This window comes from Belonocnema kinseyi, chromosome 1 (genome assembly GCF_010883055.1).
Source record: "Belonocnema kinseyi isolate 2016_QV_RU_SX_M_011 chromosome 1, B_treatae_v1, whole genome shotgun sequence".
In the NCBI taxonomy this organism is placed as follows: domain Eukaryota; kingdom Metazoa; phylum Arthropoda; class Insecta; order Hymenoptera; family Cynipidae; genus Belonocnema; species Belonocnema kinseyi.
In genome coordinates, this window is record NC_046657.1 from 22,459,571 (window position 1) to 22,474,734 (window position 15,164).

The 15,164-nt window shown below is 34.8% G+C and overlaps 1 protein-coding gene across 1 annotated transcript in view; it reads left to right on the plus strand.

Moving 5' to 3' along the window:
* The window catches only part of LOC117177009 (extensin-like), a 24,096-nt gene that overhangs the window by 797 nt on the left and 8,135 nt on the right, over positions 1–15,164 (plus strand). The gene's annotated exons all lie outside the window — the stretch shown is intronic.

The following is a 15,164-nucleotide window of genomic DNA, read 5'->3' on the forward strand; positions in this document are numbered from 1 at the left end:
CTCCACCCCCTCCGCCTCTACCACCAGTATTCGTGCCATCGCCTCCGACTCCACCCATATGCATTACACCTTTTCTTCCACCATCACCCCCACCAATAGTCACTCCACCACCTCCACCCCCACCAATGTGCATTCCTCGTGTACACCATCATTGTTAATGAGTATAAACTCTACCACCGCCAATTCATACCTGTGGACATAGTCCGTAGCCAATATGTGTGCCAGATAAGTTGAACGCTATTTTTTAAAAGGTTTATAGTAATAAATGATTAAATGAGTTTAACTGCATTTAATTTTTCTGATTCTCATTGCCATCTCAAAGTATTTATTTCTCGAAACTCGATACTGAAGGAGAGAAAAAGTATTATCTCTAACTATAAATTAGGGATAAATTTCAAAAAAGCTTCTTCTTTTCATTTTTGTTGTTTTTGAGGTATTGATCCAATACAATTGAAATTTCCGAAGCTTTTCCCTGGTCACTGCGGCCTGTTACCATATCGACTCTAAGTAGCCTCTGCCTAAGTAGTCAACGCTGCAAGGTGTAAAATAAAGGCGAATAAGTTCTGCCCCATGAGTAGAAAAGATATATTTCTCAATCATCAGATTATCCCATTAATCACTAGCCGATTTGAAAAAGCATTATTATTATAGAGATCACAATCATTCCCCTATTTCCTTCCGTGTATGGTTATTGCACAGTATGCTGAGGAATGTTACATCTACATTTGAAATTGACACTCAAAAATGAGATGTTTTTCAGATGTACTATTGCAGTATAATATATGTTCCAAACGCGGATAAATCCTACAAAAATCCAGGAATTAAATAATTCATTATCGAGAGGTCCTAGGTAGCCTTTCTGGTTTTAATCCAAATTTTCTTTATTTAAATTTGTTCTGTAAAATCGCGTCGTTTTGTTGCTGAAAATAAACTCTCTTAAGGCCATGTTGTTGGCGATGATGTGTTGATGTGGGTTTCCGATAAATTTAAACGATTTTTAAAGGCTGTCGTTGCCATTTTAAACAGCATCTTTGAATAAGGAAAATGTGGATTGAAAAGAGCGAGGCCGCCTAAGATCTTTTATTATTTCATTCAAACGGTCGCTGATCAAGTATGCAATTTTGTGGATGTTAAATTTGGCTCCCTCTAGACCCGGAATTAATAGGCAATCTAGCCAGTAGATGGCGCCCCATTAAGTTCGGGACCTACAGTGCGTTGATTCTTAATCGCAAAAGTTTCAATTTAAAGTGTCAAACGTCAAAAATATTTCAATTGATTGTTGAAAAAGTTATAAAATAAGTGGAAAAAATGCCAAAAGCGAGCACAAGACGAGTGCGTTGCTTTCGCATGCTGCAAAATATTCCTGAGTTACGTGTTGAAGACTATTATAAGAAAATTTATCTAGAATATTAAGATAAAACCCAACCTCAAAATGAGGTTATTTATTTGTAAAAAAAGAAGCAGAAGTAATATTTAATGTGTTGAATGTGAAAACGAATTAGATCAACAATAATATCATAAACATATTTATTTTCACGTACTTTTAGGTGAATTGATATAATCGGTATGTTAATTTTCTACATTTACGGCCAATATCGAAATTGAAAGCAATTTCAATTTAGAAATTAAATCCAAAAATCTATTGAAAAATAATTAAATAGTTTATCATACACAAATGTTGGCTGTTATATTGCGTCTTTCGACATTTTTTGTTTGTTCTAAACAAATTTTGTTAACAAATATTTTGTTTCTAGTCTTACATACTGCGATGTGTTCATATCGCGATCTATTTAATAATCTGATTTTCATATTCTAAAATTTCATTTTGGGAGATAATATATACGATTTTAATATTATTTTATTTAGGAATCCCTTTTAACTTCTAATAATGAAAATAAATTAAAAGGGACCCGATCGGGTCCAGACCGCGTTATCTCTGGGCGCTGCATTTGGGCCCCGATCAGGTATCGCATTACATTTCGAGTCTATCCCCATACAGATAGCCCGATTTGGGCCAATTTCTTACCAATTTCGCCCCGATCAGATCCATATTGGAATTTCTGCACAAGGCCTGTCAATACTGAAGATTTCGCCTTACTTAATCTGAATCAGTGTTGCCACATGACCGCGGTTCCGTCTCCCAGATTGGGTCTTATTTCTCACTAAAAGAATAAAAATCCCCCCAGATTTGATCTCATCACCCACTAAAAAAAATGTTCCCCTAAAATTAAAAATGTCTTTTGACGGTAAAATTAAATTACGTACACGAATAACTTTGATGCAATAAAATGCAGAACAAAATTTTTGTGTTGTGCAGAGATATCATTGTTTAATTAAATAGAGTTTGAAAATTGAAATCAATATCCAAATACTCGGATAGTGAAAAGTAACTTTTTTCTAATTCATAAAAAAAATAATGTTGCATACATTTATATAAAATTTAAATATATTTAGTAAGAAATACTTTGGAAACACTTTTAAAAACATTGGCAGAATTTCTTGTAATAGTAGATTCTACACTTTGATTGGAATTTAAAATGTCAGACGTAATTTCCACAAAGTTTCTTCTTCTGCTAAACAGAAAAAAACACACTTAGAAGCTTGTTGTGACTGTAAATGTCTTATAGAAAAAGACTTCTTTTTAGAATATACGAAGAAGACTTTTTTATAATGCAGACTATCGCGGGTCCAATCACGAACTACAAATTACGTTTTTACACGTTTTCACACGCAGACGGAACGATAATCCTCTTGTTTTAAAATTTAAATAGTTGGTTGGAAACTTATGTACTGTGTTGATAATTCGTATTTTTTTCATAAGCTTAATCTCTTTTTTAGAAATGGAGCTTTTAGTTGAAAAATAATCTGTTTCACGTGCGAATTAAACTGACTTTTTGAAACTGCGTCTCTTTTTATTCGAATCAACTTTTATAAATACAATTTTTTTATCTTTTTGATTGTTATATCAAATAAATTTCTCGTAGTAAATTAATCTAGGTACTACTTCCTTGATTAATGACAAACAGTACGATTTTACAAAATCCTTTTCTAACCCCAAATCGGTTTACATAATTTTTGGGTAACCGCTCAATTCCCAAAAAAATTTAGTCGGAAAAATTTATGTGAAATGAGGGCGGTCAAAACTTTTGAACCCTAACAAAGGCGGATACATGCTTTAAAATTTTAGAATAAAAGTTTTTGTAATTTATGCATAGCCCCTTGCTTGACATGCATAAAACAAATAAAAAATATTTTTTAAATACCATTTACCTGAATTAAGAAAATTTCGTTTTTGATCATTTAATGAAATTATAACTCAAACACAAGACCTATTTTATTAGCATATTTGACTGCATTGCGACACCGCAAGATTATTTTTTAATAAAGAAAATCAATAGATATTATAATTTTTAATAAATCGTAATAACATTTTAGCAATAGCGGTTTTCGACTTTCAAATATCTGGTAGCAAGAAGAATTTAAAAAATTTGATACGTGTTTGAGAACAAAAATTATATACTCCATGATAAAAGTCACACTTTTACTTTGGCATTGGCAAACATACATTATAAAACTGCATGATACAATATAGTACAATATGATGGAATATGATACATTATAATATAATATGATACTGTGCAAAATTCCTGAAAATAAAAACAATGATCTAGCGAGCAAATCTGGACAATCACCAGAAAATTGCAACCTGAAAAAAAAACAAAATTTCCTATAAAAGTGAAGATTTCTTTTTTTGGACAATAATAAAAAGAGGAAAGAACAATGAGACGACAATCAACAAAATCCACTTCCTTTTTTATATTTTTATCGTCTTTTTTATCATCACATTACTATTCTAAAAATTATTTTATTATTATTTATTTCTTTTATTGTCCAAGAAAATATTTTTGTTATTTTCTATTTTAGTAAATTTTTTGCTTTCTTCAGGTTTGAATAGAAACATTTCGTGGTTGTTGTCCACATTTAATCGTTAGATTCTTGGTTTTGTTTTGAGGAATTCTGCACATTAACTTGATTGTTGGAATTTAAATACATTTTTTAATTTGACATTAATCACATTTAAATTTCTTAAATTACAATTTGATACACTGTCACATTATATTATACAATATGATGCTATATCATAAAAAATTATACAGAATAACATATATAATATTTGACAATATCATAGAATCGGATACAGTATAATATACTATCATACAGTATGATACAGCATAATACAATATGATGCAATAAGAAACAATAACCCGTGTGGAAATAACCCCATTTGGCCCTATTACAAGTAGGGCACTAATCGGGGGCTAGTCGGGTTATTAATTTTGACAAACTACCCGGTTGGGGACTAATTCTAAAACACTAAGAATATATTTAACAATAATTTTACATCGTTTTTTGAAGAAACGATTTATTAATGTTAAATTCATCTCAAACATACTTAATAAATAATTATTAAGTTAATTATTTTGTACAAAAATCAACTTTTTATAAAAACAACGTTCAAAACCTTCAAAAAGACGTAATCTTATTTTTCTAGTGTTTTTTATAAAATTGCGAATTTCCAGGAACATTTATAAATACCTTTGTATGGAATTTAAAAATAATCCACATTGAAAAAAATACATATAGATGTAGATAAAAAGTCTGCCGAAAGTCATAAGACTTTAAATTTGTACAGATGCTTATTTTTAAATTGATCTAAAAGATTTACTATACGTAAATAAAGTCTAATCCTTCATGTAGTTGAAACTGGAAAGAAAAAAAGTTTTTGATTAATCAGTGAAGAGCATTATCCTAGTAGTAAACTATTGAGCACGGTACAGTTCAGATTTCGCTACCACCTTCATTTGAGTCTTGCGGTTCTGGACTGGCTGCTTTAAATAAAACCCGCAAGGGCGCGACGTGCCGCCTCTCGCGCAACAGAAATGACGCGTCGAGTGTTTAAGACAGCAGTCCACACGTAACGAAGCATAATTACCTGGAGCAGAGACTACTGTGACCAACATGGCGGTTCCTTCAGAGCGAAGCTCTTCCGTTGCTGCCTTCCAGCTGAAGTTTTTTTTTAAATTAATATTTCACAAATTTTGGGGAATTTTAGTCACATAAATTAATGTTTTTAAGCGTAGGATATGTTCCCCATTAAATCTTGGGCGAATTTGAGCACTTTTAAATATTTCAAAAAAGTTTATGGAGATTTCCGTAAATAATAAGTATTTTGACAAACCTTTAGGGGATGTTCCACAAATTTTGAGGGGTTGGGTTAATATTCCACGCGGATATATTATCACATGACTCCTACTAGTACCCGACCAGGCCCCGACTAGGATTAGTCAGGTCACCTGACTAGCGCCCGACTAATCAATCGTGGCGCTACTAGTACGGGGCTAGTCAGATGACCCGACTAGCCCCCGACTTTAAGTGGGGTCGAATAGTCGGGAATCAGACTAGTTCCCGATTTGAATTTCTACACGGGAAGAAACAATACCATACAATATGATACAGTATGATACGATCTATAGTATGCTATCATATGGTACACTATGGTACCCTATGATTCTTTGTGATAAAATATAATAATTATAATATAAAATAATACATTATAATAACAGTATAACCTATTAGACTATAATACAGTATTTTATAACTGATTTTGATATCACTGTTCTGTTTCTAAAATGATGACTATTATTTGCTGAATATGAAACCTTTCCACTAAGATATAAATGGTGTTGCAAAAATCGTGCATAAAGACATTAGCAACGATTGCAATAATTAGCCAAACCTGCAATTTAAATGTGTCATTGTCACAGTTCAAGGTCACCAATCTCTGTTTCAAGGAATCCCTTTCCGACATCTACAAAGCGAGGATAAAGCTTCAATTTTTAGTCCCTAGGTAGCAAAAAGTACTTTTTACTCCCACGAGATTGAAAAGTGACTTCCGAGGTGAATAATGGAAATCATACATAAATGAGGTCTCATTTTATGATTATTAGCCCACTCACCGTAAAATTTTCTAGAAAATTTTGGTTACCTAAAATTGTCATGAATTTTCGGAAATTTATAAAAAAAAATTGGCTAAATTATGGTAAGTTACCATATTTTTCTGTAAAATTACCGCGAATGACCAAACATTTTCAAAAATTGATAGAAGTGTTGAAATTAAATTATTGGCAATTTATGGTAAGCTACCATAAATTACCTCTCTACCTACAGTCATGATATCAGCCTATATTAGATTTCGAATAATGTAAGCGGTAAATATGGCAAATTACTATATATTTATTTAAATTCTATTTTTATATTTGTATAAATTTCCAGAAATTCATGCATTTATTTGGTAATTTATGGTAATATTCCAGGTAATTTATGGTAGCTTACCATAAAATACAAAATAACTCAATTAAAGAATGTATCAATTTTTGGCCATTTGATCAACAATATACGGTAAATTTCCATAAATTAGAGAAAAATTATAGTATCTGCAACCAAAATTTTCTTGAATTTTTTACGGTGAGTCATCTGATCATCTTAAAATGCGAGCTCATAGATGTATAATTTTAATTACTCGTCTTTTACGTCACTTTTCACTCCCTAAGGAGTTAAAACCTTAAAACAAACAGAAAAATACAATACGTTCTTTAGACCTTTTTCTTTATTTTTCGTTTTTATGCTAATAGTAGGATTTTGGTTTTCATATTATTTTTTATGGTCAAAGAAAAATATCCTACAAGTCTTCTTTTAGATTTTTACGTATCTCGCGTCCCTTGGCGTAATATTGGAATTTTTTATTTTCTGCATATTACTCACGATAAATACAAATAAAATTACGAGTTTTATTTGAAAATGGTTCAGATACGTTTGGTAGGATCCTTGAAAAACTATAATTGCTCTTCAAAACTTTTTGTTATATTTTACGTCATTTGGTTAAAAATGTGAATGTCGTGGTGTCAAATTTCTGGCAATCCTAATACTTTCTCAATCATACATAATGAAAAAGTAATCAATTATTACAGGCTTGTAACTCTTTTCCGATTGAATGACATTTTTCTATCAATATGTTTTTGTACCTTTTGCCGTTTTTCCACAAATTTTTTATATTTATTTTTAATGTCATTTTTATTATTAAAACCAAAACTACGTGTCTATCAAAAAGTGCTTCATAACAAATTCGTAGCTGTTTTTCGGGTAAACAATTATTGTTGAATTATTTTCTTCCGTGGCTTGTGTCGTTTTTCCACAATTATTTAAAAAAATTTCAATGTTATTTTTCATGCATAGTTAGACCACAAAATGGAATTTTGGATTTTTCATTATTTTTTGTGCAATCAAAATTGGAATGATCGATTTTACAAGAAAATACAATAATTTCTATGATAAAATTGGAGGGGTTTCAAAAAGCAATGTTTTTCTTCTTTTGACTTTTTTCATAACATGCGTTGTTTGGCTTAAGATTTAAATTCTCGATTGATTTTAAACATTTTGAAAATGCTATAAATCTGAGAATTTTTGTTACCAAGAAAAGTCATAAGAATGCATTTTTCGACCTTTTTAATAGTATTAACATCCGTACAGAGAATTTTCAAACTCAGAAAAAAAGTGGGTTCGGAAATTTCCAAAATTCGCTGATTTTTGAATTTATATCCAAAATGACTGGTTAACGGACTCATCCTTTGTTTTGAAACCTGAAAAAGTGTGCCAAAGATCAATTTGATTCTTTCTTTTTTTCGACAGTTATCGTGTTTACGGACGGGCGGCCGGACAGACAGACAGACAGACGCTATCGTAAACACTTGATTTTGGATTCAGGAAGTCTCGAAACGTGGAGATCTGTTTAAAAACAGTGGTTTCAAATTTCCAGGATGACAAGAATAAAACGACATTTGCAGTAATATCTATTCATGCCTTAATTTTTCCCGTCGGTGTTTCCCATGATCATAAACTAAAAAAATGGATCATGCGGAGTATATTTTTTATCGTTTTTAATTTTTTCTGCGTTCTGAGGGCATGCGGGAGATTTGGTTCAAACCTTTTATCCTTCCTATGCGGGATGAACAAATGCATTGTTGAATGAAAGTCTATTTTTTACTCAAATCAAACTTTTTTTATTGAAGAAAAAAATTGGTTTCTTTCAAGAATATGAATTCCAACAAATTTTTTTATTTTATTTAAATAAATAATCTTCTGACTGCATATGCTGTGATGGAGGGGGCGAATCTAGGTAACATAAAAGAAAGGGGGTGGGGGAAACTGAAAACTGCATGTGCATGCAATGTTACATGTCAATTAAATAATATATGAATGTATGAAATCACAACATAATAATAGGTGGCTTGTTCGAGGGGGAAGGCGGAACAGCTATAGTCAGATTATCTATGAAGTAAATTATTTAATAATTAATGAAATCCTGCTTGCTTGGCAGTTATTTAAAATATACAAATATAATTTAATTTTTCGTGCGCTTTTAAATTAGATATTTGAAATATTTATACTCAGTCATTAGTTTAAAATTGCTTCATGCTTATTTTCTTTTACTCTTAGACATGAATGAGTCCAGTCCAACTGAAACATTTTTTGGATGAAAATTTGTCTTTTTAATTTCAAAATTCATATATTTTAGTTAAAATTGCATTTTTCTTGGATAAAAATAAAAGGTTTGGTTTCAAATCCCAGAATTTTGTTAAAAATGTATTCTTTCCGGTTGAGAATGCAACTGTTTTGTTGGAAATTCGTCTTTTTGCATTAAAAATTTAAGTTTCTTCGTAGAAACTCAAGCTATAAAGCCTATTGTGCCACAATCTTAACTATCGCTACTAGTAGTTTACCCCAGACCTATTAAAAAAATCCAGTAAGACAATCACCGACAGTATTTTAGCTTCCTCAGGTTCTAGGAAGTAGGGTCCAAGGGTTTGATGCCTAAGCCTAGCCAACGTCGGGCACTAGCATAGTACATCCAAGGATATTTCATCATCCCTGTCACATCTCCTGCACTCCATAGTGGGGTTATACTCCATTTTGTGCATATGGTAGTTCAAGTGGTTATGCCCAGTGAGCAGCTAAACCACTGCCCTTACGTCTTTCTTTGGCGAACCCAGCGTTTCCTTGGTTCTGTCCATTCTGCACGTATAGCCCTGGATGTACTTCGCCTGTCGGCAACCCTAGACTTGCTCCCAGTATTCTCGGTTCTTAGTGCGGTTTCAGCTTCTGATAGTAACACCGATGCAACAAGATACTAGACCCATTACAGGTTCCGGCCCTATATATTCACCTGCCGCACCGCTTTTTGTCAGCTGGTCTGCTTTATCGTTGCCCTTGATCCCTGTGTGGCCAGATACCCACATGAGAGCCACTTTATTCTATTTTGTAAGTTGGTTGAATGCCTTTTTGCATTCCCAAACCAGTTCTGATGTTATATCTGGTTTTTCCGTTGCAGTTAGTGTGGCTTGGCTGTCCAAACAGATCGTAATCTTTCTTCCAGCCGCGTTTTCCTCTAATAATCATTTCCTAGACTTCACTGTGCTTGTGGGCGATTGTTTTCATATGATGTAGACAGAGCTCTTCGCAGAAAATCTGCGGCGTGCTCTAACTCATCAATACTCTCATCCGAGAGTGACTCCTTATCAGAGACTCTCCAGTCCACTACCCTACTCCTTAGCCAGTTCGTGCATTAAGTCAGATTGAGAACCTTATTCCTGTTTTTAATCTGGAATGTTGGAGTATCACTTTGATTTAGAATCTCCATAACAGTGCCCGCTAAGTATTCGATTAAATCTCTTCATCTGCCATTGATATTCGTGCTCCCACACACCGTATGGTGAAAGTTCGCATCACATCCCAACAGCAGAGGAGTCCTGTTCTTCTGGCAGTGCTGAATTGGAATCTCCACCTCTCTGCGAGGCGGGGATCCAATATCATCGCCAAGGAAATACGCTGAGGCAATTACAAACTCTAGTATTTCCCTGCTTGAACCCCTGAGCCTCATCTTAATAACAGTGAGATCCCTGGAGCAAAGCTTAGGCACCAAAATCGCACCCATATCCTTGACAGCTATGCATCCCCTTAGCACTTTTTCGTGCGGCGCCTTATAAATGGTGCCACACCCTGACAAGCCGCTAATTATTGCCGTGTATAACCAGGGTTCTTGGATTAGGGCGAGCCCTGTCAGCATCACTGACGTTTATCTGGCTAAAACCGCTAAGGCGCCTTTGCTGTGGTGCAAATATATTTTCAATATAGATCTGCACGCTTTAGGTCCCCGTGAGGAGCCCTGTTGGGTCACCCAGACGCTAACCCTACCTGCCCCCAAATAGGGCTGGTCGTTCAGAGCCGCGAGAACTCTGATTGAGGATTCAAGAAGTTCGGATACCAGGATCCAGCCACTTCCCTTATACCTGAATCCCTGCCCGTCGGAGTAATTCTTCCACGAATCCGTCCTCAGAGTCGTGTTTTGGAAGCTCAGTTACCCCAGAACGGTTGTCGGATTCTCGGGTTTTCCGTGAATCAGAACGGTCGATCTGCGGTACCTTTGCAGACACTCCGTCCCCACTGAGCTCCAGGTTTAGTCCCTCTTTGAGCATAAGCGTAGGTGTTCTCTCTGACAACCAGTCTCTCGACTAAATATCCGCGGCCTCGCCCACAATTGCCCCCGGCCTGATGAAGATGTCGTTGAATCTGAGGGCGCATCCCTCGCGAAGTAACGCGTCAATCTTTTTAGAGATTTCCTCCCTCAGCCGGTTTAGACCATTAGGAGCTGGGCATGTCTCAGGATAACCTGATGCAACGACAGACCCTGTATTTTCAGGGCCTTCTGCCGTTTTAGCTCCCAATTTTGGCGGGGGGGGGAGGTATCTCTGGAGCCCTTTTTTCTATTGCCCATAATATGAGCCTGAGTAGTTGCTCTAGATGCAGCTTTATTTTCTTGGCTGCTGCTTGAGAGACACGCATTGCGCGTCCTCTTTTTTTGAGCACCGCTACGGTTCTTTCTCTTCATGAAGAGCTCCATTAGCTGCTCTTCTATCGTGGCGCTAGAATTGACGCCAGCCTCACCATTTCGCACCACTTCCAGTGGATTGCCCCCTACGGAGCCATCCGCTTTCTGCGTTGAGTTAAAAGAGGGCCGTGGAGCTAGCCCCTCATTGTTTTTAATTGGTTTTCTTGACTTTTAGACATGAAAGTCCCATGAAAAGCTAGGAAATTAGAAAATATCCCCTGCAGAGCCCTGCATGCAGAGGGCAAGACTAAATAGTATGGGATTCGACCTGGTGTCCCAAAGTGCTTCGGGAGCAAGAGAACTGGCGCTCTCGATATTCCACAGGGGTTTCGCTGGTAACTCCTGAAAGGACCGCTCCTTAGTTTAGATCCCACTGATCGGAGTCCGTCAGATCCCCCGAGCAGCTGCACCTCGCGACGCAGTTTCTCTGGTTCACCTATTCTGGACTATAGCCCGGTGATACCTGTAAGCCCTCCCACCAACTAAAAGGTCTCGCGATCTCAAGGGAGAGTTGATTTCGAAAAGTCAGGCTAAAATATTTTTTAGATAAGAATGCAACTACCTTTTTTTGGAAATTTGTCTTTTTAATTTAAAAATTCATCTATTTTGGTACAAAGTGCACTTTTTTGAAAAAATGCAACTGTATAGTTGAAAATTCAAACCAAAAAAAAAGTTATCCCGTTTGGTCGAATATGCAACTATTATGATGAAAATTTCTTTATTTCCTACAAAATTTAGTTGTTGTTTGAAATTCATATTTTGGCGTTGAAAAGTCAACTAAAATGTTTCTAGGATGAAAATTCACCCATTTTCTTGAAAATTTGCATTTTTTATTCAAAAAAGCATCTATCATGATAGAAAATTCATATTTTTGGGGTAAAAACGCAACTGTTCGATTGAAAATAAATGTTCTTCGCTTGATGATTCCACTATTTTGTTTGAAAATTTTTATTAAGCGACTGTGTAAAGAAATTAGTTTTTTTTTGTTTATGATTCATATTTTTAGTGGCAAATTTATCTCTTTGGTTGAAATTTTAACAATTTTGTTGAAAATGGATTTTTTATAAATTAAACATTCAATATTGCGTGCTTAAAAGTTAAATTACATTGTTGAAATTTTTCTTAATGAAGTTTTACCTGTTTGGTAAAAAATTAAACTGTTTTATAAACACTCAGAGAAAAAGTTTTCTTGAAACAAAAGCGATGTCCTCTTGCTTGTTTTGTTAAGAATCACGTGCAAATCTGTTATTTGCATAAACGGAATTATTTAGCTGCAAGATTACGTGAAGTTTGCGGCAAAAGGATAATGTTTGCTACAAAAAGATTTTTTTGGAGAAAAATTAAAATCCTCTTAACCTTACGTTTAAGAGGAATTTCCATTTGTGTCAAAAAAAAAATCTTTTTGAAAAAAGGGGGAATTTCTTTCAATGAAAGATTATTTTACCGAAAATTTATATTTTCTGGTTACACTTTTTGTGGACAGTTCACCTATTAGGTTAAAAATTAAATTACTTTTTTAAATTTGATGATTTGGTGGAAAATAAAAATATTTTATTAAAAATATACCTATTATTACAGAAGAGTCATTTTTGGTTTGTTTAAAATAAATAAATATAATTGAAGATATTTGATAACCACCACCACCACTACATTAAATATAACACATTTTTCCGAAATTTCATACTCTTTCCCCCCTTAGCGTATCACGTATTTCGTGAAAGACCCCTAAAGAGAACCTGTATCCTTATAAAACCTTGAATCTTGAATCAATATTTCTTTCTAGAATTTAGGTAGAGGTCACATATCGACGGTTTTAGAAATTTAATGCAAGCAAGAGCCTTGCGCGCGTCGAATCTTACAGAACCTTCGATCAATCTTTCCAGAATTTAAGGAAATTAGAAATAATAAGAGTTTGGCGATTGTTATTATTGACCGCGTCGATGTTTCCAGAACTAGAAGACTTATTGCGGACCCACATCAGACCTCATAGAAAAACATTGAATATCGATTAATCTTCTAGAAAGTTTAAAAACAATAGCGACTTATATTTAAACTTGCTAGAAAATGTGATGTATCGTTCGATATCACGTTAGATTTTGTAGAATGTTCAATTATTTTCCAAAAACTCAGGAAATTTCAATCGCAAAAAAACTTGAGTATCGCGGTCGGTATTGTAGGGTTCTACCTCATCAAGTTTATCGCAAATTCGCTTCGGCTATCTAGAAATATGATCACCGTTTACCGACCAGTTGGAAACTTCTAAAAACGTATAAAATCCAGAGGAATCCGTGATCCCCCGAGAGCCATCTGCAGAAAAAGCTCGTAGCCGTCTACGTTACCGACCGATCAGTTACCGCATTTTGTGGAGCTGGCCGGTGGCGCCATTTGTCGGTGGCAGTCGGAATTACGTAGTAGTGGCCTCCTGACATTTTTTTCTTTCCTGATTAAATAGTCAACTTTTTGGTTTGAATACACATAGGTTTGATTGGAAATTAATTTTTTCTTTAGTTAATAATTTAATTTGTAAACAATTTTCCTTTTTCAGTGGATGTCAAATTTCACTAAGTTCGATTTTAAATCAATTTTTTTTTGGTAAAAATATATCATAAATTACATTATTTCGTTGATAATGTACATGTTTTGCTGTAATTTCAACTACATGATTGGAAGTTTAAACTAATCTATAAAATATTTATATTATTGACTGAAAAATATTATTATAGCTGAAAATTCATTTATTTGGGGTAAAAATTAGGTCGAAAAAGGGGCTTTTTAGCTTGAAAATTCAACATTTCTTTTGACTTCTTGGTTGAAAATTCTTCTTTTCAAGCTGAATTAAACAATCCTAGAATTAAACTATTAAGAAAGTTTAAACACCAAGCGCTAAAGAAAGACACAGTCTCTGTTTCTTAAATATTTGAAATTACATTTTTTAAGCCAACATACGAGGTTTGTTAAAAAAAGTGACTTTTTAAATTTTGCAAGGAGCATCATGAGTTCTTGCCAGCAAGTCGCACGGTCAATAAGAAATATCACCTTCAAGTTATTCGCAGTTTGCTTGAAGCAATACAAAAAAACGCCCGCATTTTTGTTGAAACAATTCATGGCTTTTGCATCACTATAATGCACCTGCTTACACATCGCTGCTCGCTTGTGATTTTTTGGCCAAAACAATATCATAATCATGCATCAGCCACCGAATTCGCAGAACATGGCCCCCTGCGACTTTTTCCTGTTCCAAAAACTGAAAACAACCATGAAACGACGTTTTGCCACGATTGATGAGATAAAGACGGCTGAAAAAGCGCTGGCATAAGTTTATTATATCTGAGATGCTTCCTTTGAAAGGGAAGAATAGATATTGAGAAATAAATCAATATTCTTAAACAAAAATAAAGTCAACTTTGTTTTTAACAAACCTTTTAAAAGACATAATTCTTTTTGAGGCGATTCCTAGGTCTTAAATTTAAGTCCAAGTCCTAATAGCACGGATAGTTCCTGCAACTTTCCAGGAATATTTCCTGGTGGTGTAAAATGTTTGCGGGTTGGGAACGTTCCAGTGGAATCTGAGTGGAATCTAGCGGTTTTGATATTGACAAAACAGTTTTCAATTTGGCCGAAAGGTGGCGCCACGGAAATATTTTTGCTTCTCTGTAATTTTTTTTCGTTTGACCGAGCGAGCAAAGGTTCTACAGATACACGGGTTCACCAACAGATGGCGCCAATATCAATAGCCGCCTACCATGAATATCGATGGTGGCCGCTACTGCACTATAAATTTCGCCACTGGATCCATGCTTACGTTCAAAACAGGCTTTTCACTTCCTCTTAAAGCCTTGTCTACAATCGCCGCAAATAGCTTGTTCCGGCGCCGCAAGTCTCAGCGATGAAATACGGTATCGCAACGCAAGGAATAGCCATCTACAGTAGTCCAGTGATCCCAGATCTGAAACGAGATGCGGTCCAATCCTATGACAGGGCAATGTCCGTGTGAATATAGTAGGAGACGCTGTAAATGACTGAGTTGCGCGCGCAACCCATTTCTCCCCTTCTGAATTTTAAAACTCGCAGATGCACGATTGCCGGTCGGAGCACTTCGTCGATTCTATTTATATATCTATCTGCTAACAGCTAACTGCTTTGAAATAAATTCAGGAGATTG